This window comes from Balaenoptera ricei, chromosome 21 (assembly GCF_028023285.1).
Source record: "Balaenoptera ricei isolate mBalRic1 chromosome 21, mBalRic1.hap2, whole genome shotgun sequence".
NCBI lineage: Eukaryota > Metazoa > Chordata > Mammalia > Artiodactyla > Balaenopteridae > Balaenoptera > Balaenoptera ricei.
In genome coordinates this window covers 8,242,782-8,268,931 of record NC_082659.1, presented here as the reverse complement: position 1 = coordinate 8,268,931, position 26,150 = coordinate 8,242,782, and the positions used below count along the sequence as shown (strand labels likewise).

General features: G+C 37.3%; 1 protein-coding gene across 1 annotated transcript in view; it reads right to left on the bottom strand.

Moving 5' to 3' along the window:
• The window catches only part of CSMD1 (CUB and Sushi multiple domains 1), a 1,821,295-nt gene that overhangs the window by 1,654,117 nt on the left and 141,028 nt on the right, over positions 1 to 26,150 (bottom strand). The gene's annotated exons all lie outside the window — the stretch shown is intronic.

Here is a 26,150-nt window from a genome sequence, read left to right as displayed (position 1 = left end):
TTCTATCATTTTTTCAGCTTGGTTTTCTCGGACGGGTCAGCAAAGGTCTATGGCATAGAAGGTCCACCTCACACCACACCCTCAGACAGGCCATAAATTCTGATTAAATTGAATGTATTTCTTTCCTCTGGAGCTCTTTTCCCAACACCAGGCTACTGTCATATTAAGAAACAGGGAAAGTTTGAAGGTAAAAATCATTTTAAAATACAAATGAATTAAGTTTCTATATTCAGCTAGAAATGGTCATTAAAATCATTCTCAAGTCATACAAAAAAAAAAAAAATACCTTTTCACATGGGTCACCCTTCCTTCATGGTTACTGTAGAATGCATTTGGATAAACCCATTCAATGAGCAATGAATGTCATTTGAAAACCACCCATTTAATCACTAAACTGTAGCCATATGTGATTACCTTAAATTCTTGACCCAGGAATTTGAGGGAAACCAGGGAAAGAAGAAAACACAATAAAAAATAATAAGATAGCTGCCTAAAAGACCATCTATCATACCCTCCATATGTTTTGAATGAGCAAGGACAAAGTCATGGCATGGGCTCCTGTGCTGTTATCTATTTATTCAGGTCTATGGAATGTTTTGTGTTTTAAAAGGCACCATATTACAAAAAACAACTTCAAATGTCATCTCGCCTACCTCATCATCTCAAAATAGACATATCCTGAACCATGAAAATAATGATATATCTTAGATTCCCTTCATCCCAGAAGCAATAACACTTTCATAACAAATTAATGGACAATGCAAACAAGTCCTCAGGAAATTTCAGTCTGTGATCCCGGTAGACGGCATTATTGTCCCCAGTTTTTCATTCCTCCCTGTATCCTTGCCCTTCACCATGTGCCTTCACAGCTCCTTCCACAAAAGGTGGTATTTCCAGTGTTTCCCAGCCACGCTGATCTCGGGCGTGGCCAGGTGACGAGCCTTACTAGTTTATAAGGGCATACGGTACTGGTGCCAGTTCCAAACCCAGGTGCTGAGCTTCTCCCATCACTGTGATAAAAATGTGCTCTGGGTAGCCTACAATTTATGGTCTCATAAAAATAAAAGACCCAGGGCATATACTTGAGCTGAAAGCTGGCCCTAGGGCCATGCTGAGCCAAGCCCAGCTGGAATCAACCACCACAGACAATCACAGCTGCATACCTAGTAAATAAATGCTTGATGTTTTGTGGCATCGGGTTTTGGAATCGATTGTCACTCAGCATGTTTATGGCAGTAGTAGACCGTGACATTAATAATCCTAGGATAAGTATTAACTTATATACATATATTTGCACATAGTATATATATGTATATGTATGTTTACTAATTTGTTAAATGAAATAAAAATATGTATAGCCTTGTAAATCAATAAATCAAAAATAATTTAAAATATTAGCACTATGTCTTTCATATGATAATGGATCAATAAAGGCCAGCTATTATATCCATAATAATCATTATATTATTATTTAAGAACATACTACTCCTCTTAATATTATTTATATTAATATTATATTTAATTAATTATAATTACATTTAATATAATTATATTAATAATATTATATTATAGATAATTATATTATCAATAATATTATCAATAATTATATTATTAATAATATTAAGAGGAGTAGTATATTCCTAAAGAGCTCCATAAGGGGAAATGTGTAAGTTCTCTTTCTTTTTTTTTTTTTAAATATTTATTTATTTATTTATGGCTGTACTGGGTCTTCGTTTCTGTGCGAGGGCTTTCTCTAGTTGTGGCAAGTGGGGACCACTCTTCATCACAGTGCGCGGGCCTCTCACTATCGCGGCCTCTCTTGTTGCGGAGCACAGGCTCCAGTCGCGCAGGCTCAGTAATTGTGGCTCACGGGCCCAGCCGCTCCGCGGCATGTGGGCTCTTCCCATACCAGGGCTCGAACCCGTGTCCCCTGCATTGGCAGGCAGATTCTCAACCACTGCGCCACCAGGGAAGCCCCGTAAGTTCTCTTTCTAATGCCTTTTCTAATTTAATAAATCCATCCGTTGGAATTCACTAGGACATATTTTCCGAAGAGTGGAATGTGAATCCATTCTGTATCTCATTACTATCACCCACAGACAGTACATCTGGTTGAATCTTGTAAATAATACTAATGTGAGCTAAAGATCGTTATTAGCACGCCCGCCTTCATTTAAGTTTCCTGGGTGACGGACAGCTGAGGAATCCACCTCCACAATCCAGACAGCAGGGCACTGGAGAAGGTGGGAAACAAATTATTTCCACTGCCAACACCAGTCTCTCAGCAGCGGCTTTGGATGGCTGTGTTAAGAATGATGATGAAACAGCATTTGCCATGGGAGTTGGTTGTGGAAATGTGCTGCTTATTGGCACTGCAGAAGGGACAGTGTGCAAATTCCTTTACTGATGTGTGCCTCCAACTTTCTCCCCATCCTGAGACAAACATTCACGGAGCATCTCCTGGATTACAGCCCTTTTGCCTGTAGGTTCTGAGGAACCAAAGAAAAAATGCAAATACATGATCTGAAAAATTAGGCTGATGTAATTTGCCTGAAGCTTGTACTTGCATTCTAAATAGTAATACAACTTAAGATGTTCCTGAATACTTATCATGATAGAGGATGCTCTCACCTTGAAATTAGCCAGAACCCAAGCAGCAATCAAACTCACGTTCATCGGCTAAGTGGTTACAACCATTTAGAGCACATTGTTTTTAATACAAACTCTCTCTTGGACGTGACCACTCAAAAAGATCACCTGATGGGAGAAAGCATTAAGACATAAATAGATTTTAGAATCTCAGGATCATCTCTCCTAGTCTCCAGGCCAAGAGTCATATATTCAAGTGACAGTGCTTTCAGGATCTAAAAGGTCTCTCTCCATATCTCTCAAATAAATTTGAGTCAAATATTCTCGAACTGTGTTTTCAAATGACTGAGTTGAAATCATTTGGGTCGGGAAGAGAAATCATTATTCAAGGCTATGAGCGACCAGCAAAATCTTGTTTATGTAATTGGGGGACATCCTTCCCACTTAGTCATCTCTTAGAAAGTTTTACTTTGCAGTCTGGCAACGATGAATACATGCTTTAGAAGCCTCACCGCCACGGCTGCCAAATCAAACTGAGAATGAAACAGATGGGTCTAATTACTAATAAAAGTAGTTATAGCTATTAATTCTGGAACAACTGTTGGATCCATTCATGACAAGTATATGGATTGCTAGAATCTGAATTCATAGACATTATTCTTTTGAAGTAAAAATGCAGTTTTTAAAAATTAGAGGAAAAAAAAAACTCTTGAGGAAGGACAGTAAAAAGGTCAATCAAATGTTAATAATATTATATACCCATATCAGGAGTTTTCGGTTTAGAACCATGGGATAGAACAGTTGCTTCAAAAATCTCCTATCAAACACCCAACATTCTGAGCAATAGGGAGTCTAATTTAAATCTCCAAATACTACCTGCAACCTGAGTATATTGTATGTATAAAGAATTACTTATCCATAGCTTATTTTAGCACTTTCATATATCTCTAATTAAACGCTACATTTAATATTATCATATTTTCCTTGCTATCCTGCATCGTCACTTTAATTTATTAAACTTTAGAGCCAAATGATTATTATTTTTTCTGGATATTTCTTAAAGAATATTTCGCACAATATAGTTGCATCCAAATAAGTATTACAAGTAAATATTATATTTGTAAATATACAAATACATTATCCTTCAAAAACCCTACTCACATAAACAAATGAATATGTCCTTTTGTATGTAATTTGTTTTGTCCCAGGCATAGCTTTTAGACTTTTTAGACTTGTTAATTAATGTGAGGTTGGCAAAGGTAGAGCTGAAGTTTCTGCTTTTAGTCACCACATAGCTGTGTTTTCATTCCCTACTAACAACTCTACAAGTTGGTTAAGAAAATAAAAAACGAAAAACAAAGATACTCATATATTCTAGGAAAATAACAGCAGCAAATGACTGATCAAAACATTAAAAAAATTAACTTAAAAAATTCATCTTGTGCTTTTATGTTCAGCCCATTGGGGAAGAAGAAACTGACCAGTAATGGACACACTCTGACAACTTCCTAAAATTTACACCTGGGAGTTGAGGCCAAAATCTTAATGATTTTTTATATTATTATTTAGTTTTGCTTTGGTCTTTTTAGAAGGTAAGTAAACCACATGTATAATAAAGCATTCTTAAAAAGAAGAGTGGATGCTATTTTGGCAGTGATTTCCAAATCCAAAAGAGATACTTTAACCCCCTTCCCAATGTAAGGCCTTCCTATGTGCTGCTTAATTTGTAAATCATCCTCTCTGCTTTTTGCCTGTTCAGTGAGTCCTCACCCCCAGGATTCAACTTTAATGTCCTGTTTCTAATGGAATTCTTTGCATTCCCCCAACCTCCCTTAGGGTAGATGCACGTGCGATTCATCAATCAGCACTGCACGCTGCACCCATCCTTGGTAGTGCATTTTCATCGAAAAATTTATATGATGCCCTTACTTTTCCTTACACTGTTGGCTCCACGAGGCCAGGGTCCACGTAGGTCTTCTGGCCAGGATATGCACTGACCTATATGCTTTCAGTGGATGTTTACTTAATGGTTGATTGAATGATAACTTAATCATCTAAAATCATGTTTATTATCTTCAGAAGGCTTTCAATTTGACTGGATAATAAATATTCAATAAATACTACATGCTTATTAAGTCAAACCTAAAATATATTTGAGAATATATGTTTGCAGCATGAAAATACTTGCCTTTCTGTGCTGTGGGATCAAATTCTTAATGATAGAAATGTCTTCCTTTGAATATTAAGTATATAAATATTTAATCAATAAACAGCTGAATTAGGGATAGGACAGTAGTCTCCATTCCCCCAAGAGCAGGTTGTAAAACTGCAAAAATTGGGGGTAGTTTATTTCTCTTGTTGCAGTAATATCTTCCAACAAACTCCTTTGAGCCGACAATGCTGCAAAAACTTTCTCCTAGGGTAAGTGCTGACAGGTAAATGCAGAGCTGCTATCTTCCATAACAAAGTGTTTGGGTACAGAATTGAGTCAAGAAAGACTTGCACAGGGCTTCCCTGGTGGCGCAGTGGTTGAGAATCCCCCTGCCAATGCAGGGGACACGGGTTCGAGCCCTGGTCTGGGGGGATCCCGCATGCCGCGGAGCAACTGGGCCCGTGAGCCACAACTGCTGAGCCTGCGCGTCTGGAGCCTGTGCTCCGCAGCAGGAGAGGCCGCGGTGGTGAGAGGCCCGCGCACCGCGATGAAGAGTGGCCCCCGCTTGCCGCAACTAGAGAAAGCCCTCGCACAGAAACGAAGACCCAACACAGCCAAAAATAAATAAATAAATAAATAAAGAATGCAAATGACCCAAGGATCAGGTGTTTCAATTTAAAAAAAAAAAAAAAAAAGACTTGCACAAATGCTGCAAGTATTGATACTAGGAAACATGGGGATACTTTTTTTTTTTTTTTTTTAATTTATGGCTGTGTTGTGTCTTCGTTTCTGTGAGGGGGCTCTCTCTAGTTGCGGCGAGCGGGGGCCACTCTTCATCGCAGTGCGCGGGCCTCTCACCATCGCGGCCTCTCTTGTTGTGGAGCACAGGCTCCAGACGCGCAGGCTCAGTAGCTGTGGCTCACGGGCCTAGTTGCTCCGCGGCATGTGGGATCTTCCCAGACCAGGGCTCGAACCCGTGTCCCCTGCATTGGCAGGCAGACTCCCAACCACTGCGCCACCAGGGAAGCCCCATGGGGATACTTTTAAGATATAAATCATCAATCAATATACCCTCTTCAAAGATGCCTTTGACACATGATACAACATAGGAAAATGAAAATAAAGACTAAATTATAATAGCTACCATTTTGAGCATATATGTGCCAAGATATCTGATGAGAACCCCACTTATATTATTCCATGAAAGGTCCATTAAAATCTAAAGACACAGACACTGTCATTTTCCCTTCTGCCAGGAGATACCTGAGACCTAGGGTACGTGAGTTGACAGAGCTCACACCACTTACAAGTGGCAAAATCAGGCACAGAACCTGATTCCGAAGCGTGTAACATTGTGAAAGGCAAGCGCCGAGAGCATATATGTTTCATATTCAGACTCAACCAGAGGATTCTATTTTTTACACTAAAATTGAAATATAAATATAGTTACTTTAATCCAGTTACAAATCCAGAAAAGACAGTTGGCTAGGTAAGCTATGAAGACCATGTAGAATGGTTTGGGTGAAAAATCGAAGAAATGAAAACAACAACAATTCTCACACAAATTTTAAAAAATGAAACAGAATCCTAGCCATGTGCTGATTAGTAGTCCAGCGTCACGGGGGTTATAAAATAGTTTTAATATAAATCAATATGAAGCCACAGCAGTAAAAAGACAAAAAGCACCGTGCCCTGCCAAAGCAAAGATGCAGCTAATAACATGGAAGGACCAGGAGAGGAGAGCCCCAGCCGATCCCACTGGAGCTTTGGAATTGCAGACTCAGTCCACTCCTGATAGGAGCCACTTTGTTTTAAGGGTCGGGTCTCTAAAGCCAGACCAGAGTGCACGTCCTCGCTCCTCAACAGAGATAAATGCAGCCATATACATAGTTTTGAATTTTCTAGCAGCCACATTAAAAAATAATAATAAAAAGAAAGAGATAATATTGGTTTAATAACATTTACCCCAGTATATCCAAACTGTTATCATTCCCATATGTAATCAATATAAACATTATTAATGAGATATTTCACATCCTTTTTCTTATACTAAATTTTGAAATCTAGGTGTCTCTTAACCTTTCAGCACATCTCAGTTTGGACTAGCTACATTTCTAGTGCTCAAGAGCCACGTGGGGTGAGTGGCTACCATATTGATCGACCAGATTAAATCCAAGTTCCATGACTTACCAAGTGTGTAAACCTACACTAGGTACCTTACAAACTTTGCCACAGTTTCCTCTTCTGTACGTGGGGTAATAACAGTGTCTCCCTCATAACATTGTTGGGAACATCATGGGAATTAGTGGGTGTAAAGTGCTGAGAACCTTGGATAGGCCAGGGTCAGCATTATATAAAGATGTCAGACTCCTATTAGCTAATCTTGAAACGACTTCAGTAGTCTTTACGAACACAAAACTTTAGTTAACTGTATCATTTTACACAATTTTGAAAAATCGTAATATGAACTTCAAAGAATTGAGTCACATTAACCCACATGCATTCCCTGTGCTGAACTGAAATTGAATTTTCTGATTCATTATTTATAGGAAATGATTTTGCTTTTACAATTTGAATGGCACTCCTCATAGTCAAATGAAAATGTTTCCCAATGTAATAATCTTTTGAAAGTGAACACTTTGCTGTTTTTGTTTTCTTCCTTTGATAATTTAACCATTAATAATTAGATTATATTTTCATATTCACTACATAGGTAAACTAAATGAGACTTTTTTTTTTTTTGCTTTACTTCATGGAAAATATATATATATATATATATATATAAATTCTTTCCAATTAGGATTTGAGGAAAATACACAGATAATGTAATTTTGTATTTCACAGATAACTGAATAGCATCTTTATACTGTTCTAGAGAGCTAATGAAAATCAGTCAACTGGAAGTTTTCATAACTCATATGTAACAATGTATTTACTCTGAGGAAATTGAAGAGGACTGAGAAAATGCTTTGCATATCATCAATATAATAAATTGTATAAAAAAGGAAGATGACTGACTAGCGGCCGCATAGCACAGGGAGATCAGCTCGGTGCTTTGTGAGCACTTAGAGAGGTTGAATAGGGAGGGTGGGAGGGAGACGCAAGAGGGAGGAGATATGGGGATGTATGTATATGTACAGCTGATTCACTTTGTTATACAGCAGAAACAAACACACCATTGTAAAGAAATTATACTCCAATAAAGATGTTAAAAAATATAAAATAAAAATTAAAAAATTAAAAAATTTAAAAAAAAGGAAGATGAAATCTTTATAAATTAGTTCATGGAGATTAAATGATTTACAGGAAAATTTTAAGACCCTTTAGTCTGCACCACATAAAATTAAACTGCTACCTTTCCTGCAAAATGAGATTAAAGAGTGGGATAAAAGAGGTATGATATTCAAAGCAAGATATTTGTTCTAAGATTTTCATTTTCAGTACTATTCCACCCAGTGTAATGTGCACCAAAATTAAAGGATTAATCAGATTCTATCAGGAAAGTGATCCGTGCATTTCAGAGAAAGTGCTATATATATGAAAAGCATCATTATTACGAAGCATAAGAGATAAAGTGAGAAATACAAGACTCTGGTGACAGTGACAATCACTGTCTCATTAATTTCTTCCTTTCTCACGTCTGGAAAGTTGTGAAGCATGAGGCTGAATAAGAGAACTGTAGACAATTCAATTTCATTGAATTTCAAATTAATGTGTTCAAATAAGAAATGCAAAACCTAGTATCAATTGGGAATATTGCCTCTGATCACAGAAGTTCCTTCTGTCAAGATATCTTGAATACTGACCCACTGTTTTTTAACCACTTGAAATAGGATTTTTTTTTTAAATAGCATATTAAGTTGAATCATATAATATTATTATTCGACGATTTTTGTTCTAGAGGAACAAAAGCTCAGAAGATGCAATCTAATGCAACTTAGAGGCATGATGACCATATACTGATGCCATAGGAGCAAGGGATATTGGTGAGTATTGACTTAGGAAAAAGGAAGAAATGTGATTTTCACCCTTTAGTGTGAATTGAAATATCTTTTAGTACATAGTATCCAGTATTTACTTGAAAATGGGAGGGGCTGTGACAATCAGAGCTTGTTTTTCTTTTGTTTTGTTTTAATGTGGAAAGAATTTCTATGGGCTCACGAAGTCATTAAAATCAGAAAAGATCTGTACTCATTCATTTTTTTTGCTTCCTTTAAATCTTCTAGTCTCTTTCCAATACATGATTTGATTTTACGAATATGGTTTAAAATAAGAAGTTCTGCACAGCAATAGGAAAAGGTAATATGTTTGTCTGTAAGAAACAGTGAAATCACCACCATCCATCTTTGAATAAAAGGACTACTCCCTAACAACCTGTTCCTCTTGATAGAATTTTCTGAGAGGGGCTTTAGAATAAGTCATGCAAATATAAGCTGAGGGTTAAAAACATAAATAAATAACATGAAGAAAGAACCAAAAATCTTCTTGCTATTACAGAAGAGACCAAGAAATGACATCGTTTTATACGTCCTGTCTTTTATATGACTTTGGCATCACCAAAATTTCCTACACAGCTCAAGAGGAATTGTCACTGATGAGAAAGCAACCAATCAATTCCTTCGACGGTGCTTCCTGGGCGCTCCATCTGTGCGAAGGAGGTAAGCACAGCCGCCCCGTCTCTTTCTAATCTCTAAGTGAGACAGGACCACAGTCAGAGTCTGTGTTGCGCAGATGAAGGGCTGTACATGTCCGGGGAGGTTCTTCATCCTGTTCGGGATCATGGCTGCTTCCCACCAAAAATAGATGCTTGGAGTCCCTTTTGATCTAACCTACATCTACCTGGAGCCTTTCCATAGATCACTACAAAAAAAAAAAAAAAATCCCTCATCTACTCTGCACACTTTAGTCTGCTAAAGGACTAAGCTATAAAATGAATACCACAGAGGAAAAATGCCACTTAAAGAAATTGACTTTCTTTCTAAAGTAGCTGGGGAAGACTCAGACTGTGTGTTTTCGTGTATTTTTGTAGATGCTCTTAGAGAGGAAAACACATTTCTAATATCCCACTTTTTATAAGGCAGTATTACCATTGATATGTCATTAGTATGCTTTATTACACCTCTGAGAAGCAGGTGATATTGCTTATGTCAGAATATAACACACTGGGGCTTCCCTGGTCGTGCAGTGGTTAAGAATCTGCCTGCCAATGCAGGGGACATGGTTCGAGCCCTGGTCCTGGAAGATCCCACATGTTGTGGAGCAACTAAGCCCGAGCGCCACAACTACTGAGCCTGCGCTCTAGAGCCCATGAGCCACAACTACTGAGCCCATGTGCCACAACTACTGAAGCCTGCGTGCCTAGAGTCCGCACTCAGCAACAAGAGAAGCCACCGCAATGAGAAGCCCGTGCACTGCAACAAAGAGTAGCCCTCGCTCGCCGCAACTAGAGAAAGCCTGCGTGCAGCAACGAAGACCCAACACAGCCAAAAATAAATAAATTTATTTAAAAAAAAAAGAATGATCAAAAAAAAAGAATATAACACATTAAACCACGCATTGCTTGACAGAATTCTAAGAATGAACAACTCTTCAGAAAAAATAGCCTTGTCCTTATTTATCTGCCAAAACTCATATCAACATTGGATTCCAAAAGGAACAACACGATTTCACCCTGTTTTTAAGATCCCTCCAGCAGATGTTATATTTATGCATGATTTACATAGTTGAGAAACACTATTTCCAAAAATATGGTAAGCTTTCTCTAAATCACTGACATAAGCTTCATTGATTAATTCATAGACTGAAGAAATACGGCATGTTTTGGTCTTAGTAATATATGTATTCAAGAAGAAGATGTACTTAGAAAAAAAAATCAAACGTGAAATGCTAGGAGACATCTTCCTGTTAAAAAGTAAATACACAAATTACTCCCACCCAGAGCCTCTGCTACAGAAAAAAAAAAAAAAAATTGCTAAGATTGTGGAAAAAAAAATTTAGAAGAACATAAAACTGCCACCAACCCTATCTTAAGACAAAAGTTTAATTTATAGCCTATATAAGCCTCATCCTCTGTATTCTTCCTGCATATAGCAAGGGAGTTTCTAAAAATAAGTATCAGAAGCTTTCTGATTTGCTTCTTATTCTAATGATAATGACCAAACACCAGTGAATGTGTTAGCTCTTCCTAGAAACCCTAGAGAAACGTGTTCATCAAAGTTCAAATCTCTGGAGAGCATCTTTGCCGAGCCTCTAAAAGGGTCTCCAAAGCTATAACTTCATTTCACCCATTTCAGAAGAGGAGGACACACTGTTAAGAGATTCAAGAATCCTCAGTAATTCAAGATAAAAACAGCCCAGATAAACCCCTGACATGCAGCCTCTGAGAAAACGCATTTGGAGTAATCATACTGTTGCTTGAAAATGTCTGGGGTTGTCACTGGATTTCATCAGATACATCAGAACAATTCTAGACTATACAGCAGTCTTCTCAGGCTTTCTGCCACTTTTACGTGATCCAAGTACAGTGTATGCTGAAGAAGGTTTTCACAGGAAGGTTGATCCACTCTCTCTACATTTCTTAACTGTTTGTAATCATGTATTATTGACTCAATAATCAATAATGATTATATAATTGCATAAAATCATTTCTGAGCTTCATCGTTACACTTCAGTGGGAAAGCAATGTAAGTTTCAGAACCAATCACTTTTAGAAAATAATTTCAAGCAAAACTTTCTGGCATGAGCCTCACAACTTCAGCCTATTTCCTGGAATGCGTAATGAATTTCCTGGAAATTGCAGGAAAATTAGATTTAGTCTATCTTCAACATAGTTGGTTTTATAGAATGTTTATATATGCAAATAATGAAGCATGATTTTAACAAATCCTCATGAAGTGCCTACTATGTTCGGACACTATTCAGAGATTTGGGACATGAGTGAGCACAGCAGAGAACCCCAGCTCATGCAGCTGCTTCCTGCGACCTACACCTTCAGCGTTTTGCTCCAGCACAGGAACCACTGACAAGGAAACGTTCTAGAATACCAAAATCCCTCTTTATTAACTTAGCTTATTGAAATAAGATCCCCCCAAATTATAGTATGGGGAACTCTTACAGTTAGGTGGATAAAGTTAACTCATATTTAACTGATACAAATATAATTTAGTCCATACAACCATATGTTTTATTAAATAAGTTAATAATTTGATGATCATGTCTGTTCATTGCCTGAGATAATCATTTTTCAGTTTTAAAATGTATTACTTATATAGACAGAGTTTAAAAGTCCTTCTAAATCATGACTTGACCAGGCAGGAAATTACGCAGTATTCAACCGGGCAACCTGAATTTTGATGTGAGAGGTGTGACTCGATCAATGGCACCCATGTCAATATCACTGAGATCTGCAGGGTACCATAATGAACGTCTGCAGATCAACAGAATTGAACATGTTAGAGCAAAGCCTTGTTGTTTCATCATCTGAACTAAATTAACAATCCATTTTAATTGGCTGCAAATCAGTCAGTTTGCAGTTGTATCCCGTCCCTCTCAGCCTCCTGATACTGCTGTCCATCTGAGGTCCGAGCCAGCCTGTGGACACATGTCTTTGCAGGGCTGGTTTATAGCCATATATTAAGAAGGAAACATGGCGTGTTGGCATCAATACAATTTGTGAAGGTTCTGGGAACAGAAAAGGAATTAAGTGATATTGCAGAATGGTACGGCCAACTCTACTCATTCTGGCATTATAATACCGCTTGAGATGAAAGAGAAGGAGGCGTGGTTAATGTTATCTAAATAATTAAGTCACCAGCCTCAATGTGATTTACATCTGGTGGTCCTCTTTACGAAATTTAGGGAAATGTTCCACGTCTTCATTCTCACCAGGGTTATACGAGGTACAAGGAAGACACATCAATCAGGTTGAAATCTTTCCTTTAAGGAGTTTTTATGATGAGGACACATATTCTGGATATTAGCAATTTTTACTTAAAACAATTTCAAAGTAATCAATGCCAAAAAACATTGCCTCTCAAGAAGGGCTATGGTTGTTTGGAGAAAAAGAGACTGCTTTGTGTTGATCAGGAAAGACTTCCTCTAGAGCATCTAGGAAGTGTCTGAATCAGGCCTTGAAAGGTGATAATTTGCATATGGAAAAGTGAGAAGGACTCTCAAGGAAAAAAATGACAAAAACATGAAGCTAACAGAGAAAGACATATCATACAATATCGCTTATACGTAGACTCTAAAAAAAAAAAATGAATGATAGAAATGAACTTATATACCCACAGACACAGAAGAAACACTTATGGTTACCAAGGGGGGAAGGGGGTGGCAAGGGATAAATTAGGAGTTTGGGATTAACATATACACACTGCTGTGTATAAAGTAGATAACCAACAAGGACCCTGTGTATAGCACAGGGAACTCTACTTGATAGATTGTAATAACCTATAAGGGAAAAGAATCTGAAAAAGAATAGGTATGTGTGTATATATATATAAGTGTGTGTGTATATATATATATATACACATCTGAATATGTGTATGTGTATGTGTGTATATGTATATGTATATATATATATATATATATATATATGAAACACTTTGCTGCATGCCTGCAATTAACACAACATTGTAAATCAACTATAATTCAATTAAAAAAACAAACAAACATGTAGCTAGAGGGCAAAGGGTACTCAGCCACTCACCCCCAGGCTGCAGACCTGGAAACAGCTGGGGCAGGATTTAGAAGGAGTACGCTGAAGGCAGGATCACAGAGCTTCAAGTTTGCCTGAGGCTTTGCCTGGTTTTGCTCAAGTGAGTCAAACTCAGTCAAGGTTTCATTCATTCTCATCATCCAGCACAAACGTGCATCAGGAGCCTCCTGACCGTCCCGCACAGTGTGAGGCAAACAGGGGTGCACACGCGTCCCCTGCCTGTATGAGCCTAAGGTTCTTCCGGCGCAGGTTCATCAGGAGGCAAAGTGGAAACCCCTGCCAGGGATTAGTTATAGGGCACAGTCCAGGAGGGGCCATGGTGGCACTCAAGGAGGGCTGAAGGTGGGATGGACGAGCAGGAGGTGGGAGAATCGTGGAGTTAGAGTTGATGGCCTGAGCAACTGATGCCCCACGGGGAAGGTGCTGCATAGAAGGTCTCAGAAATAATGTCCAACTCCTGCAGCTCCCAGCAGAGTGACCTCCCCCATCTGTCCCCACAAATGTACCTTCCTTCATGTAAAAGACAATCGCCAGTTAACAGAAAAGGAAAACCACAGCACAACACAGGAAAGAGGGCTCAGAGGCTCTCAGACGGGAAATCCACATTAGGACTTATGAGCAGATATACAGGGTTATGTCTTGTTTATATACTTTATATATTGCATACCCATTCCACATATATATACATATATGTAAAATTTAAAATATTCATTACAATAGCATTCTCCTTATTTTTAATGAGGATTCATCTTTGTATGTATATATGCATGTATATATATATATATATATATGCATACATTTGTACATAAGCATATATATATTAATACACACATAAACACACATATTTATACATATTACATATGTATATATAAACATATAATATATAATCTATATTATAATATATATATATACATAAATACACCATATATATGTATTACATCATATACGAACATGATTTTAAACTAGGGTTGTGTTTAGTGATAAAATGGGATGATTCTTTTCCCACAGATATATGCCAGCGTTTTCATAGGTATTAAAGACTTTGCTATTTTCTTTAAACTCCCATTTTCCTATATAAAGAAAATTTATAACAAAAATGAAAAGATGAAGTCTGCTTGGAAACTCAAATTCACATCTACCGCCACCACGGAGCATGTGTTTTCACAGAGACAGGATCCCAATCCACCCTCTCCAGCGAGGTGACCCATCGAGCACACCCAAATTGTCCAGTTATCACTCTACTCATCTGCAATATACCCCAAACCGCTGCTTTATCACAGTGGGCACCATGCACTTTCCAACTTAAAATTATAATTTTCCACCTTCTTTCTCATACAATCCCAATATAATTTCTGAATCAAACCAAACAATTTAATCACATACTTAAAATCAGTGGAGGACTTCCCTGGTGGCGCAGTGGTTGAGAATCTGCCTGCCAATGCAGGGGACACGGGTTCAAGCCCTGGTCTGGGAAGATCCCACATGCCGCGGAGCAACTAGACCCGTGAGCCATAACTAGTGAGCCTGCGCGTCTGGAGCCTGTGCTCCGCAACAAGAGAGGCCACGACAGTGAAAGGCCCGCACACCGCGATGAAGCGTGGCCCCCGCTTGCCACAACTAGAGAGAGCCCTCGCATAGAAACGAAGACCCAACACAGCCAAAAAAATAAAAAGTAAAAAAAAAAAAAAAAAAAAAATCAGTGGAATTAAAAGGCAGATTTATGAGAAGAGAATGCCATTGCAATCAATATTTTTTAAAATAAGTTTATTTATTTTATTTGTTTATTTTTGGCTGCATTGGGTCTTTGTTGCTGTGTGAGGGCCTTCTCTAGTTGCTGCGAGCGGGGGCTACTCTTCGTTGTGGTGCACGGGCTTCTCATTGCAGTGGCTTCTCTTGTTGTGGAGCTCGGGCTCTAGGCACGCAGGCTTCAATAGTTGTGGCACACAGGCTCAGTAGTTGTGGCTCGCGGGCTCTAGAGCACAGGCTCAGTAGTTGTGGCGCATGGGCTTAGTTGCTCCATGGCATGTGGGATCTTCCTGGACCAGGGCTCGAACCCGTGTCTCCTGCATTGGCAGGTGGATTCTTAACCACTGCACCACCAGGGAAGCCCGCAATCAATATTTTAAATGGCATCATTTTGTTTGTAGCTAAATTAATATAATTCAGCTATCACCCTAAACATGTACTTGCAATATGATTAGAAATAAATCATCAGGAGTAATATGGTAATGCAAGAAGCTTTTGACTATGGAATCATTTGGTGAAAATTGAAAATAGTTAATGATTTGATACAGTGTTGGCAAAGAAAATTAGAACAATCAGCCATAAATAGTATCTGCTCTAACGCTATATTTTAGCCTGTCAGCTCTACCATTATGATAGTGCTAAAGAGCTAAATTTCACATCCAGATATTATGCCTCATTCATAATAATATTCAGTCAACATCTTAGTGACCAGCATTTTCTATATTTGAATCATAATGTGCTGTAATCAATTAGGAGGTAACATTGAACTGAACACATATAATGGTGCAACTAAAAGTCTTGGAGCCTATTCACAAAATTGTATAATTTATGTGACAGATGAGATTTACAAGTTCGTAATATTTCATATCACCATAAATTCTCTTGAACAAATGTTTTAAAATGTATAGTGATAGAAAAATCATTCTAACTTCCTAACAATTTTCTCATATAAGCCCATTATTTATTCTAGAAACAAGTCTAGCTAATGGCTTTATGAAATTTACCACAGCTAAACTACAGAAATATAGTTTTGGACATTGCCTGTTCCATCATTTAATGTCATTCAGATAAATACTACACACATTTTTTTTCTTTAACAGTTCATTTATTAAATAAAGCAAGCCATATAATAGCGGGGGTTTCTTTATATCTTGATTACCAAAAAGCTAAGTGAATCCAAAATTAGATTCAATCTTAGCAACAATGGTGAGTATTAATGTTTTCATCCGTATTTTTACTTCCATTGGTCATGATCTCCATATATACACACATAAACCCACACATATGTGTATATAAATGGAAATATAAGTGGATATATGCATGGATACATATTTATATATAACATTTTATTATCTGTACATATAAATATAAATAATAAATGGAAATATATTCATATTACATGCATATATCATGTACATTTCTATATATAATGTTATTAATACTGACATATCAATTTCTATATAAATAAAACATATATGGATAAATATTTCTTTGAATAAATCACGTATCAGGGCACATGAAACATGCTTGGGGCAAAACGCGAGTAAAAGGAAGTAATATCGTTAGAAAAGGGGCAAAGATACAAACATCGGTACATAAATGTTTATAGAAAACGATCCTTATACAGAGGGGAGCCACCAGTGCAAACATAACTCATAGTCTAATAATAATGTCTACATATCGCTTTATAGTCTACAAAACGGAAATACGTTCATCTCATTTGAGCCTCACCATAGGATGTGTGCAGTGTGGTTTGTCTCCCTCTTTGCAGGTAAGAATCTAAAGAGTCTGATGTTTACTAAAGAAATGTTCAGTTTGGGGCTTCCCTGGTGGCGCAGTGGTTGAGAATCTGCCTGCCAATGCAGGGGACACGGGTTCAAGCCCTGGTCTGGGAAGATCCCACATGCCGCGGAGCAACTGGGACCATGAGCCACAGCTGCTGAGCCAGCGCGTCTGGAGCCTGTGCTCCGCAACAAGAGAGGCCACGATAGTGAGAGGCCCGCGCACCGCGATGAAGAGTGGCCCCCGCTCGCCGCAACTAGAGAAAGCCCTCGCACAGAAACGAAGACCCAACACAGCCAAAAATAAATAAATAAATAAAATTAAAAAAGAAAATACACTCTTAAAAAAAAAATCGCTACACGTGAACTGAATTACAAAACAGAACAGAGTCACATATTTTAAAAAAAAAAAAAAAAGAATGGTCAGTTTGGTAAGTGGTGAGAACAAGATTTGGAACTAGGTTTCTGATTCTAAAACCTGTGATTTAGCTAATGAGCAGGGCTCAGTCTCTGCCTTTGTAAATGGGAAAAATGATATTATTTACCTTCAACGGCTTTCCATGCAAGAAATAAACGGCTTAGGAGATACAAACGGCTAGAATAGCACGAGGTAACAACAGCCTGCTCTCGCAGGGTGAGACTTGCTGTTGTAACACTTCAGAGTCCGTGGCGTATGGACCGTATTCCACTGTCTCGCTGCCCTCTGGTTCCCAAGCAAGATGGATTTATTTTTTGATGGAAGAAATATTAATAACTATTATTGTAACACTAATATTTATTTGACATTTTAAAATGAACAGAAGCTAAACCCTAGTTAAAAATCCTTTATCTTATATGACAATCTCATCAGACTACATAGCTCACGCCCAAATGAAGAATTTGTGTCCTTTTATTTGGTATGGAAATAGGTCTCCTGAACTGGTTTTATTTTATCTAATTATTTTGCAAGGTTTATAGAGCAAAGAAAATTTCCTGATTAACATCTAGAAAGACTGTTACCAAATTTATGGTCAACGTATCATAAATATATGGTATATATTGTCCTACGTTACTTGGGTCTTTGTTTTCCTTTCTGTTAGACTGTAACTTTTTACATCTATAGCATAAGAAGAACGTCTGTATCCTGGTACGTGTCCTCAAATTTTCTCCTCTTAAGATTGGAATACCAAGCATTCAGTCAGCAAACATTATCTGCCCTGTCCCTTTGGTCTTTTTATACAATGTGCCAGATAGGTACATTCTATGGAAATGTGTCTTTGGAATTGTGTCAAAAAAAATTATTGAATTGAAAATGCTTGTGTGGAGTGAATTGGCTGCTTTGTCACAAAACACGGTCACATGCTAAGGGTCAGCGTGTTTGAAACAGAAGCAGCTCCGGAAGCTCCAAGTAGAAGAGCCAACAAGAAAAGGGAAGGCCTTTGAAAGAAGAGTGGACTCCGTCTTGTGGATTTCTCCACGTACGGAGAACTGGCTATGTTAAAATACGTAATTTTGAAGTATTTTTAATTGATCGACACATTGGTTTTATTGTAATTAGGAGGCTTATAGAATTGCTCTATTAACCAACATCTAGGTTTCCAATTATAGGAGTTTCCCTTCTTGGAAGAAAAGCACTATGCCCACCCACCTCGTGCCTTTGGCCCAATGAAGAACGTCAGAGATGACTGTCTGAGCCAAGACCCAGATGGGGACTCTCCTCCCATTTCCCTGTGAGTGCACAGCCCCCCATTAAATGCATGCAGGCAGCGTCCTCTCCTGATCTGGAGGGGGGCTGATAGTCCTTGTTGAAGCAGCAGTGGTCAGCTTACACAGAGAAGAGACACAGTACAGACCACCATGACGGAGGGCTAGGGCACAGTCAGAGTGGCACAGAAGCTTGAGGATGGAGACGCATTATGAAAAGAAAATAGACAATATGCACACACATTGTTACATAAGCACGTTCTAACAGAGCTTGTTTAGCGATCAGAATATACACGTGGACAAGATTAAACTATCACTATTTTTGCATGGTTTTCCCCTCAATGATAACTAAAGCCCACCAGAGAGCCATGAGAAACAGTCGTCATCCTTTCAGCCTGACCCGATAATGAGAAGTTAGGGAAAAAAAAAAAAAAACTGAAGAAAGAAAGGTATAAAAATGAAATGAATATGGCAGAAGTTCTCTGAAATTATTATACTGAGTTGAGAATTCAGAATAATTCAGGACCGTACTTTCTAGTCATTCCAGCGTCTCTATCATTTCCTTACTGAGGCTGTAGACCTTATGAATGAAGGAGTGTAGAGATTTGTGATCAGATATGCAGACAGGTATTCCGTTGTTCTACTTTTTTACATGACCTCAGACTCAGTTTGCTATTCTGCAAAATGATGATAATAAGTACCATGTGCATAGTGAGTACAAATGAAGGGTAATTATTATTAATTTTATATGTAAGTGATTCGAGATGGTTCCTTAACTCCCAGGTGTATATACCTTCATGGCCATCCTGTCTTTCCTCAAGGTTTATTTTCGTAATGCTGAAACACGGTAAAATAGTCAATCTGCACAAACTCAGTGTGATCTCTCTTAGATCACCTGCCTCTGATTCCTCCACACCACGAGGAGAAGGGTGCAGGGAGAGTCCTGCTGTACGTGTACAAAGATACTGGCCTGATACTTAAGGTCCGGGTTACATCCCACAAGACACTGGACCTTTCTCTCAGTTACACCTCCTCTTTTCTCATCTGTAACCAGGTCACTGTGACATTCAACTTATGTCAGGGATGCAAAAACATTTTTATAAGCATAAGGGATTATTTTGGGGTTTCCATGTAGAATTACTGCTGAAGAATAGCTTAGTAACATGTACTAATGTAACCCCATCAGTTGAAGAATCCATTAATTATACAAACTTGGTCTCAAAAATAAAATAGCTCCACAGAAGTACATACCTCACCCATAAAGCACTTAGGTACTGCTTTTCAGTGTTTCCACGGCAATTTAAAAATCTCAAACTAGGTAATAATATATTATAGAAAATCAGCTTTGCTCACATTTCGTGCACATTCTAGGTGCAATATGCAAATAAAGCATCATTGAAATTCCCTGGGAATCAGGATTATTCCTACAGCGTCTCCTGAAGCCCTTGTTATTCAGAAAAGTAGGTAAGTTCACTTACCCTTATGGAAATGAGGAAATGGTGAAACCAATTTCTTCAAAGAAGGAGACATATCAGTTATGCTTAGATGCCAAGCAATGGGATGTCCTCGTATAGTAAGTGATATTATCCCTCCTAATCTTAGTATCAGATGCTACCACCCTTTAGCAACGAGGTGGGTGAACTGAATGAAGCGTGTAACTCAATCAAGAGCAGCAAACTCAGAGTCATGAAACCTGAGTTCTGCTCCCACCATCTGCACACGCTACCTGTGTAGAGCTAGGAGCGCAGACATCTTCAATTGCCAGGTGCACGTAATTACATTTGCTGGCCTATTTTGGGCATTCTAAAAGAATCAAACTGAATAAAGTATCTCAAAAAATATGATGTGAAATAAAAAGCATTACATAACACAATGACGACTGATGTCATAAGTATTTATACTAAAATGAGTCTTTCTCTTCCTGTTGCCCTTTCTCTCTTTTTCTTCTGGGCAAAAAAGGAAAGAAAAAAAATTGCATCTTTCAGATATTTCCATCTGCTTTTTTTCCCAAATTGAATGTTGCAATCCATTGAATTTAACTATGTGTCAATATATTCCAGGAAAGTAAAATAAAGTTGAGTTAGATGCATGGTGGTTTATGACTTAAGTTTTCATCGTATCATTTGCTAAACAGAGGACCGGAGTTTGATTCTTGCTATTTTACGAGCCAAATGCCACTGAAATCTTAACACTGTAAATAGTCATAATCCTAGGTTTATTTTTAACAAAGGGACAAGTGTGTTCATTGTGTTATTCATCCTCAATTTCCTCTGACAGCTTATTTTTTAATTCATATTCTATATGAATTCAGGAGGATTTTTAAAATGGTTAACAGTCCACATAAGTGGGACGGTAACCAAATCAAGATGTTTCATATTTGCTTGGGCTGTGGATTACCCGGCAATTAACCTGCTTCTGGTTCAAAAAACTGTTTGTAGATAAAAAAGTCATGAGAAGGCTTAAGATCAAATTTATTTTGGGCAATATACAAAGATGAAAATATAAAGACGCTTGAGAGACTTTGCCCATAATTTTCATTTAAAATTTAATCATTTATATACAATTCCCCACATCTATGCTTTCATCAAAATAATTTATTATTTGTATAAATGATATTGTTTTTAACCTCTGGATGTGTCAATCAAATCTTTCCAGAACACATTCTTCAGTTTGATGAAACCATACATATTTTGTTCTTTCCATAATTTTCTTTTTCATTCAGTTCATCATGTCTTCCATTAAATTTTAGGTTAATTTGAAAAACACACTGTGTCCCTTCTGTGACTAACACTTGGGGTTGATAATCAATTTATTCTGACTTTGTCTCTGATGATCCTGTCTAGCAACCATTTGGGGAATCCAGTAATTAATTTTATTTTACCATATCCAGTTCTTATTTCATCACTGTGTCTGTAAAATGCATTTTTGCCGCTCTGTCCACTAAAATTATTTTAAGTGATGTCTTGATAGAGCATGATGTGCTGGTGTCAAATCGAAGTATTTTATACTTTATACGGCAATTGTAATAATTTCTGGGCTATGTAGGATTTGCTTAACCCTAGGTCTTTATTAGGTTTAATCCAAAAGTCTAAATTCCCTAATCATCTAACTCTCATGCTTATGATTTAAAATGGTGAAAGTTTTGTAATGAAATATAGGTAAATCTTAATTCCTTTCTCTACATTTTAGTTTTTTCAATGACTTACTTTTCAATGATTTTTTAAATGTTGTATTTACAATGACACTTCTCTACAAGAGTGACATTGTAAAAAATTCAAATTATTTTATCAAGTTTTCTTACTTATCTGCTACACGATGAATTTATCCATCTCCTCTCTGTATTTTTGATTCTGTCTTCTTAAAATCTAAATCCATCAAAATTTTTTTCAAAAAATGATTTTCTTTTTACTAAAGGTTTTTGACATATTTCATAACCATGGGTTGTGGAATTGGTTATCTTAGGGGATCATTTATCTTAGATAACTTCCCAACTATGGACAAGGAAGTGGGGGCAGTGGTTAGGGACTGACTCAGCCTTTCCTTAGTGAATGTGTGACCTAGTGATCTTGACCTTATTTTGCTTCCTTGCCAGTAAAATATGGTGGTTGGGAAAACGAAGGATTAAATGGTATAACACACTTAATGTGGTTGGCCAAGCACCTGACCCACAGTAAATGCTAGCTAAGTCTTAGACCTCATGGAGGAAGAGCAAGTCTTAATAGTGTCTGAACCCAGTAAAACACAGTGACAGTAGTGCATCTGTCCATTCGAATACTTACTGACTTCCCCCCGTACATTACACACTAGGTGCTAGCCTCTAGAGATTAATAACATTGTCATAATGACAAGTAACAAATACCACATGATACCACTTCTATATGGAATCTAAAATACAACAGAAATGAACTTATCTACGAAACAGAAACAGACCCCCAGATGTAGAGAGCAGACCTGTGGTTGCCAAGGCGGGGGAGGGCGCGGGAGGGAAGTACTGGGAGTTTGGGATTAGCAGATGCAAACTATTACATATAGGATGGATAAACAACAAGATCCTACAGTATAGCACAGGGAACTGTATTCAATATCCCGTGATAACCCAGAATGGAAAAGAATATGAAAAAGAATATATATATATATGTATGTATAACTGAATCACTTTGCTGTACAGCAGAAAGTAACACAATTTTGTATATCAATTACACTTTAATAAAATTTTAAAAAAGAACAAGTATATTGATGCATTAACAAATAATTCTGTATGATGAGAATTAATCCAATGGAATATGAATACTACAGAAGAGAAGTGAGTGAGAAATCTGCCCAGAGTGGTGGTGGTGGTGATGTGTGTGTGTGTGTGTGTGTGTGTGTGTGTGTGTGATGAAGCAAGGGGGAAAAGAGGAACTAGCAGAGGTTAAACGTAAATGAGGCTTGAGAGAGTAAAAAGAAGAGATTGCATTTGAGTTGAACTTCTGAAATACAATCTTGCCAAGAAAGAGGACAGTGCATTCCAAGCAAAAATAATAGCACGAATCAAGCTGTGCACGCACACCCACACACAGAAGAAAATGGAAAAATACAACTGATGCCTATAGATATATACCCTTGGACCAAAGAGATTAATAAGCTCTCTACCTGTAACATCTAATGGTATCCGGATGAGCAAGTAAGCGGGCAGGAGGTGTGAACAAGATTACGGAGAAAATAAAAAGTAACTTTTCTTTGGGGACATATCAATTTGAAATAATATCAATACTTGTTGTTTGGTTGTGCGGTACATAGTTGACTAAAGCCTAAACAATACACTAAGTTTCGATTTAATGGACAGAGTCAGTAAGCCTCTGAGCCTTTGAAGCTAATGTGGTTCTGGAAAGAAAAGTTACATGATTAAAAATAAATGTGCTTCTTGTTTAAAAGTATGGTTTGTTTTTTTTTTAATAGAATAATCATATAACTTAGTCGTACTGGAAATATTTAGGGAGTGAAAGAGGGTTTATTAATAATTACACCAGGGAAACTGTCTCAAATACAGTCACCTTCTTAGTTCCAAAGAAAGTGGTCGATGAGGTCTGTGTATGTGTGTTCGTGTGTCCCAAGTAAAAAAAGTTTCATAACAAGGGTGACAATTTCCACTTATGCATTTTTATCCAATGAAATAAGAGCAGACATCATGATATGATTAAAAAGAGACAATTAAAGAAAATATCTATTCTAGCAAAGGTTTCACTCCCATGCAATTTATAGGATTGGAAAATGCAGAACTATCTGCATTCATTATTTTTTGCATTGGTTTTTGTTCACCCAAGGCATTACTTAGAATAATACTTAAGGAACTTGTCACTGAAAGACAAAAGCTAACAAGGGTAATAATTACTATTTTAATGCAGTTACTAGAAATGACCAGGTATATAGCCTATATTTCAGAACCAATCAGTGTTTCCAAGTGAAATACTGTCATTGTAATAGACTGTTGTCACGGGGTAATGGGCTCTTACTGCCACATACATGCTAATGCAAAGCCAAGACATTTATGGGAAATGAAAGTAGAGGACAAAGAATTTACTTTGAAAACCAGAGAAACAGAACACAATGCCATCTTGGCGACCCTTTTAAAGACAAGTTCCTTGGCAGTTCATTCCTCCCCTTTTAAAATTTGCATAAAAGTATAAACTGAAGAAAAACACCAATCAATGCATATGCTTTAGAACTCAACAATTTTCTATCTGAAAAAAAGAGGGGGGGAAGGTGAGGAACAGTTGTGTCTTTAGTTTCTTTAAGCCTTGGTAGGAGCACGAAAGGGAGATGGCGGGGGAGGAAGGGCTCAGACGCTTAGGTCCTGGGGCAGCCCCTCAGCCCCTCTACTAGAGCTTCTCTTCCTACTGATTCTGAGCTCCTTTCCCCAACTCTTTGATCGCTATCATCATGGCCCGTAACCAACCCCCAGAGACAGTTGTCTTTTTTTTTTTTTTAGTTTCTCATCTGTTTTATCAAAATGTTCCAAAATATCTTTACAACTTGCAGTTTAAAATGGTGTATTTAAGCTTCATCAACTTTTAAGTAAAGGTTATCTCTTCTTTGAGTTTGAGGTTCTCCTCTGTGTCTCTAAAAAGGTTCTTAAAGGTTCTTGTCACAAGAAAAAAAATTGTAACTAGGTATGTTGATGGATATGAATTAGACTTATTGTGATGAGCATTTCACAGTATGTACATATATCGAATCATTATGCTGTACACCTGAAACAATTATGTTATGTGTCAATTATATCTTAAGTAAAAAAAAGATATCATTGTACCTCTTCCAAGGCCTAAACAACTTTGCAGTGGTTAAACTATATACAATTACAATATTGGGTTAGTTTCAGGTGTACAGCAAACTGATTCAGTTTTATATATATATATATATATATATATATATATATATATATATATATGTATATATATATATATATATTTATATATATATTCTTTTCTTTTCTGATTCTTTTCCATTATAGTTTATTACAAGTTCTGTCTTAAATACAGGTGTTTCCTTTGCTGGACTGAAGTACCTGCTTTATGATAATATCCTCTCAACTACCTTAGGGCCAATATATTATTAACATCAGTTTACACATAAGAGAAGCAAATCTTAGAGAGTATATGGAGCTCACCTTAAATTCTGAGAGCTTACTGAACACTCTTGTTACTGACCCCTTGATTCTAACTTTGAGTTCTCTGTGTGCCTGAAAGACAGCGAGCAAGGAAATCAAACTGCTTGGCCATTTCACATTCACTGTATTCATATTCTTGTACTTACTGGTTCCTAGTAGGCTAAAACTAGGGAAAATCTTCAAATCCATGGACTGGGAGTGCCCTTGTCCTCAGGGAAGGAGGAGAATTAATCAGTTGATATGATGAAAAAGAGACAATTAAAGAAAATATCTATTCTAGCAAAGGCTTCGCTCCCGTGCAATTTATAGGATTGGAAAATGCAGAACTATCTGCATTCATTATTTTTTGCATTGGTTTTTGTTCACCCAAGTCAATCGAAGGACTGATATTGACATCATTACTCATGCTTCAAGTGGAAAGATCGTTGTAGTTTTACTTTATCTTATCTCTAAGGCTAGAAAGGCAGACTGACCCAACCCACGTATAAATTGCTACTCACCATCCCTTCCTCAACTTCAAAGCTTGTTGAAAGAGAAGAAAACCACTATAGCATTACATATAGTCTCTTTTCTTGGCTGAAACCTTTCCAGCCAAGTAAAAATAAAGTGCACTTACGATGAGCTGAGTGTTTTCTAGAATGTTGTAAAACCTTTCTACCAAGATTCCTGGGGAGATTTTTTTCAAATATACCAAAGCTTTACGTATCAATGAAAATAGATGCTGCGTTCATTTTAATTTATTTAAATATGTTATTTAAGTAATGCATCACTTAATTAAACACATTTTTTCCTAAATAAATAATGCATTTCACTGTAGGGATATGTGTCTGAGAA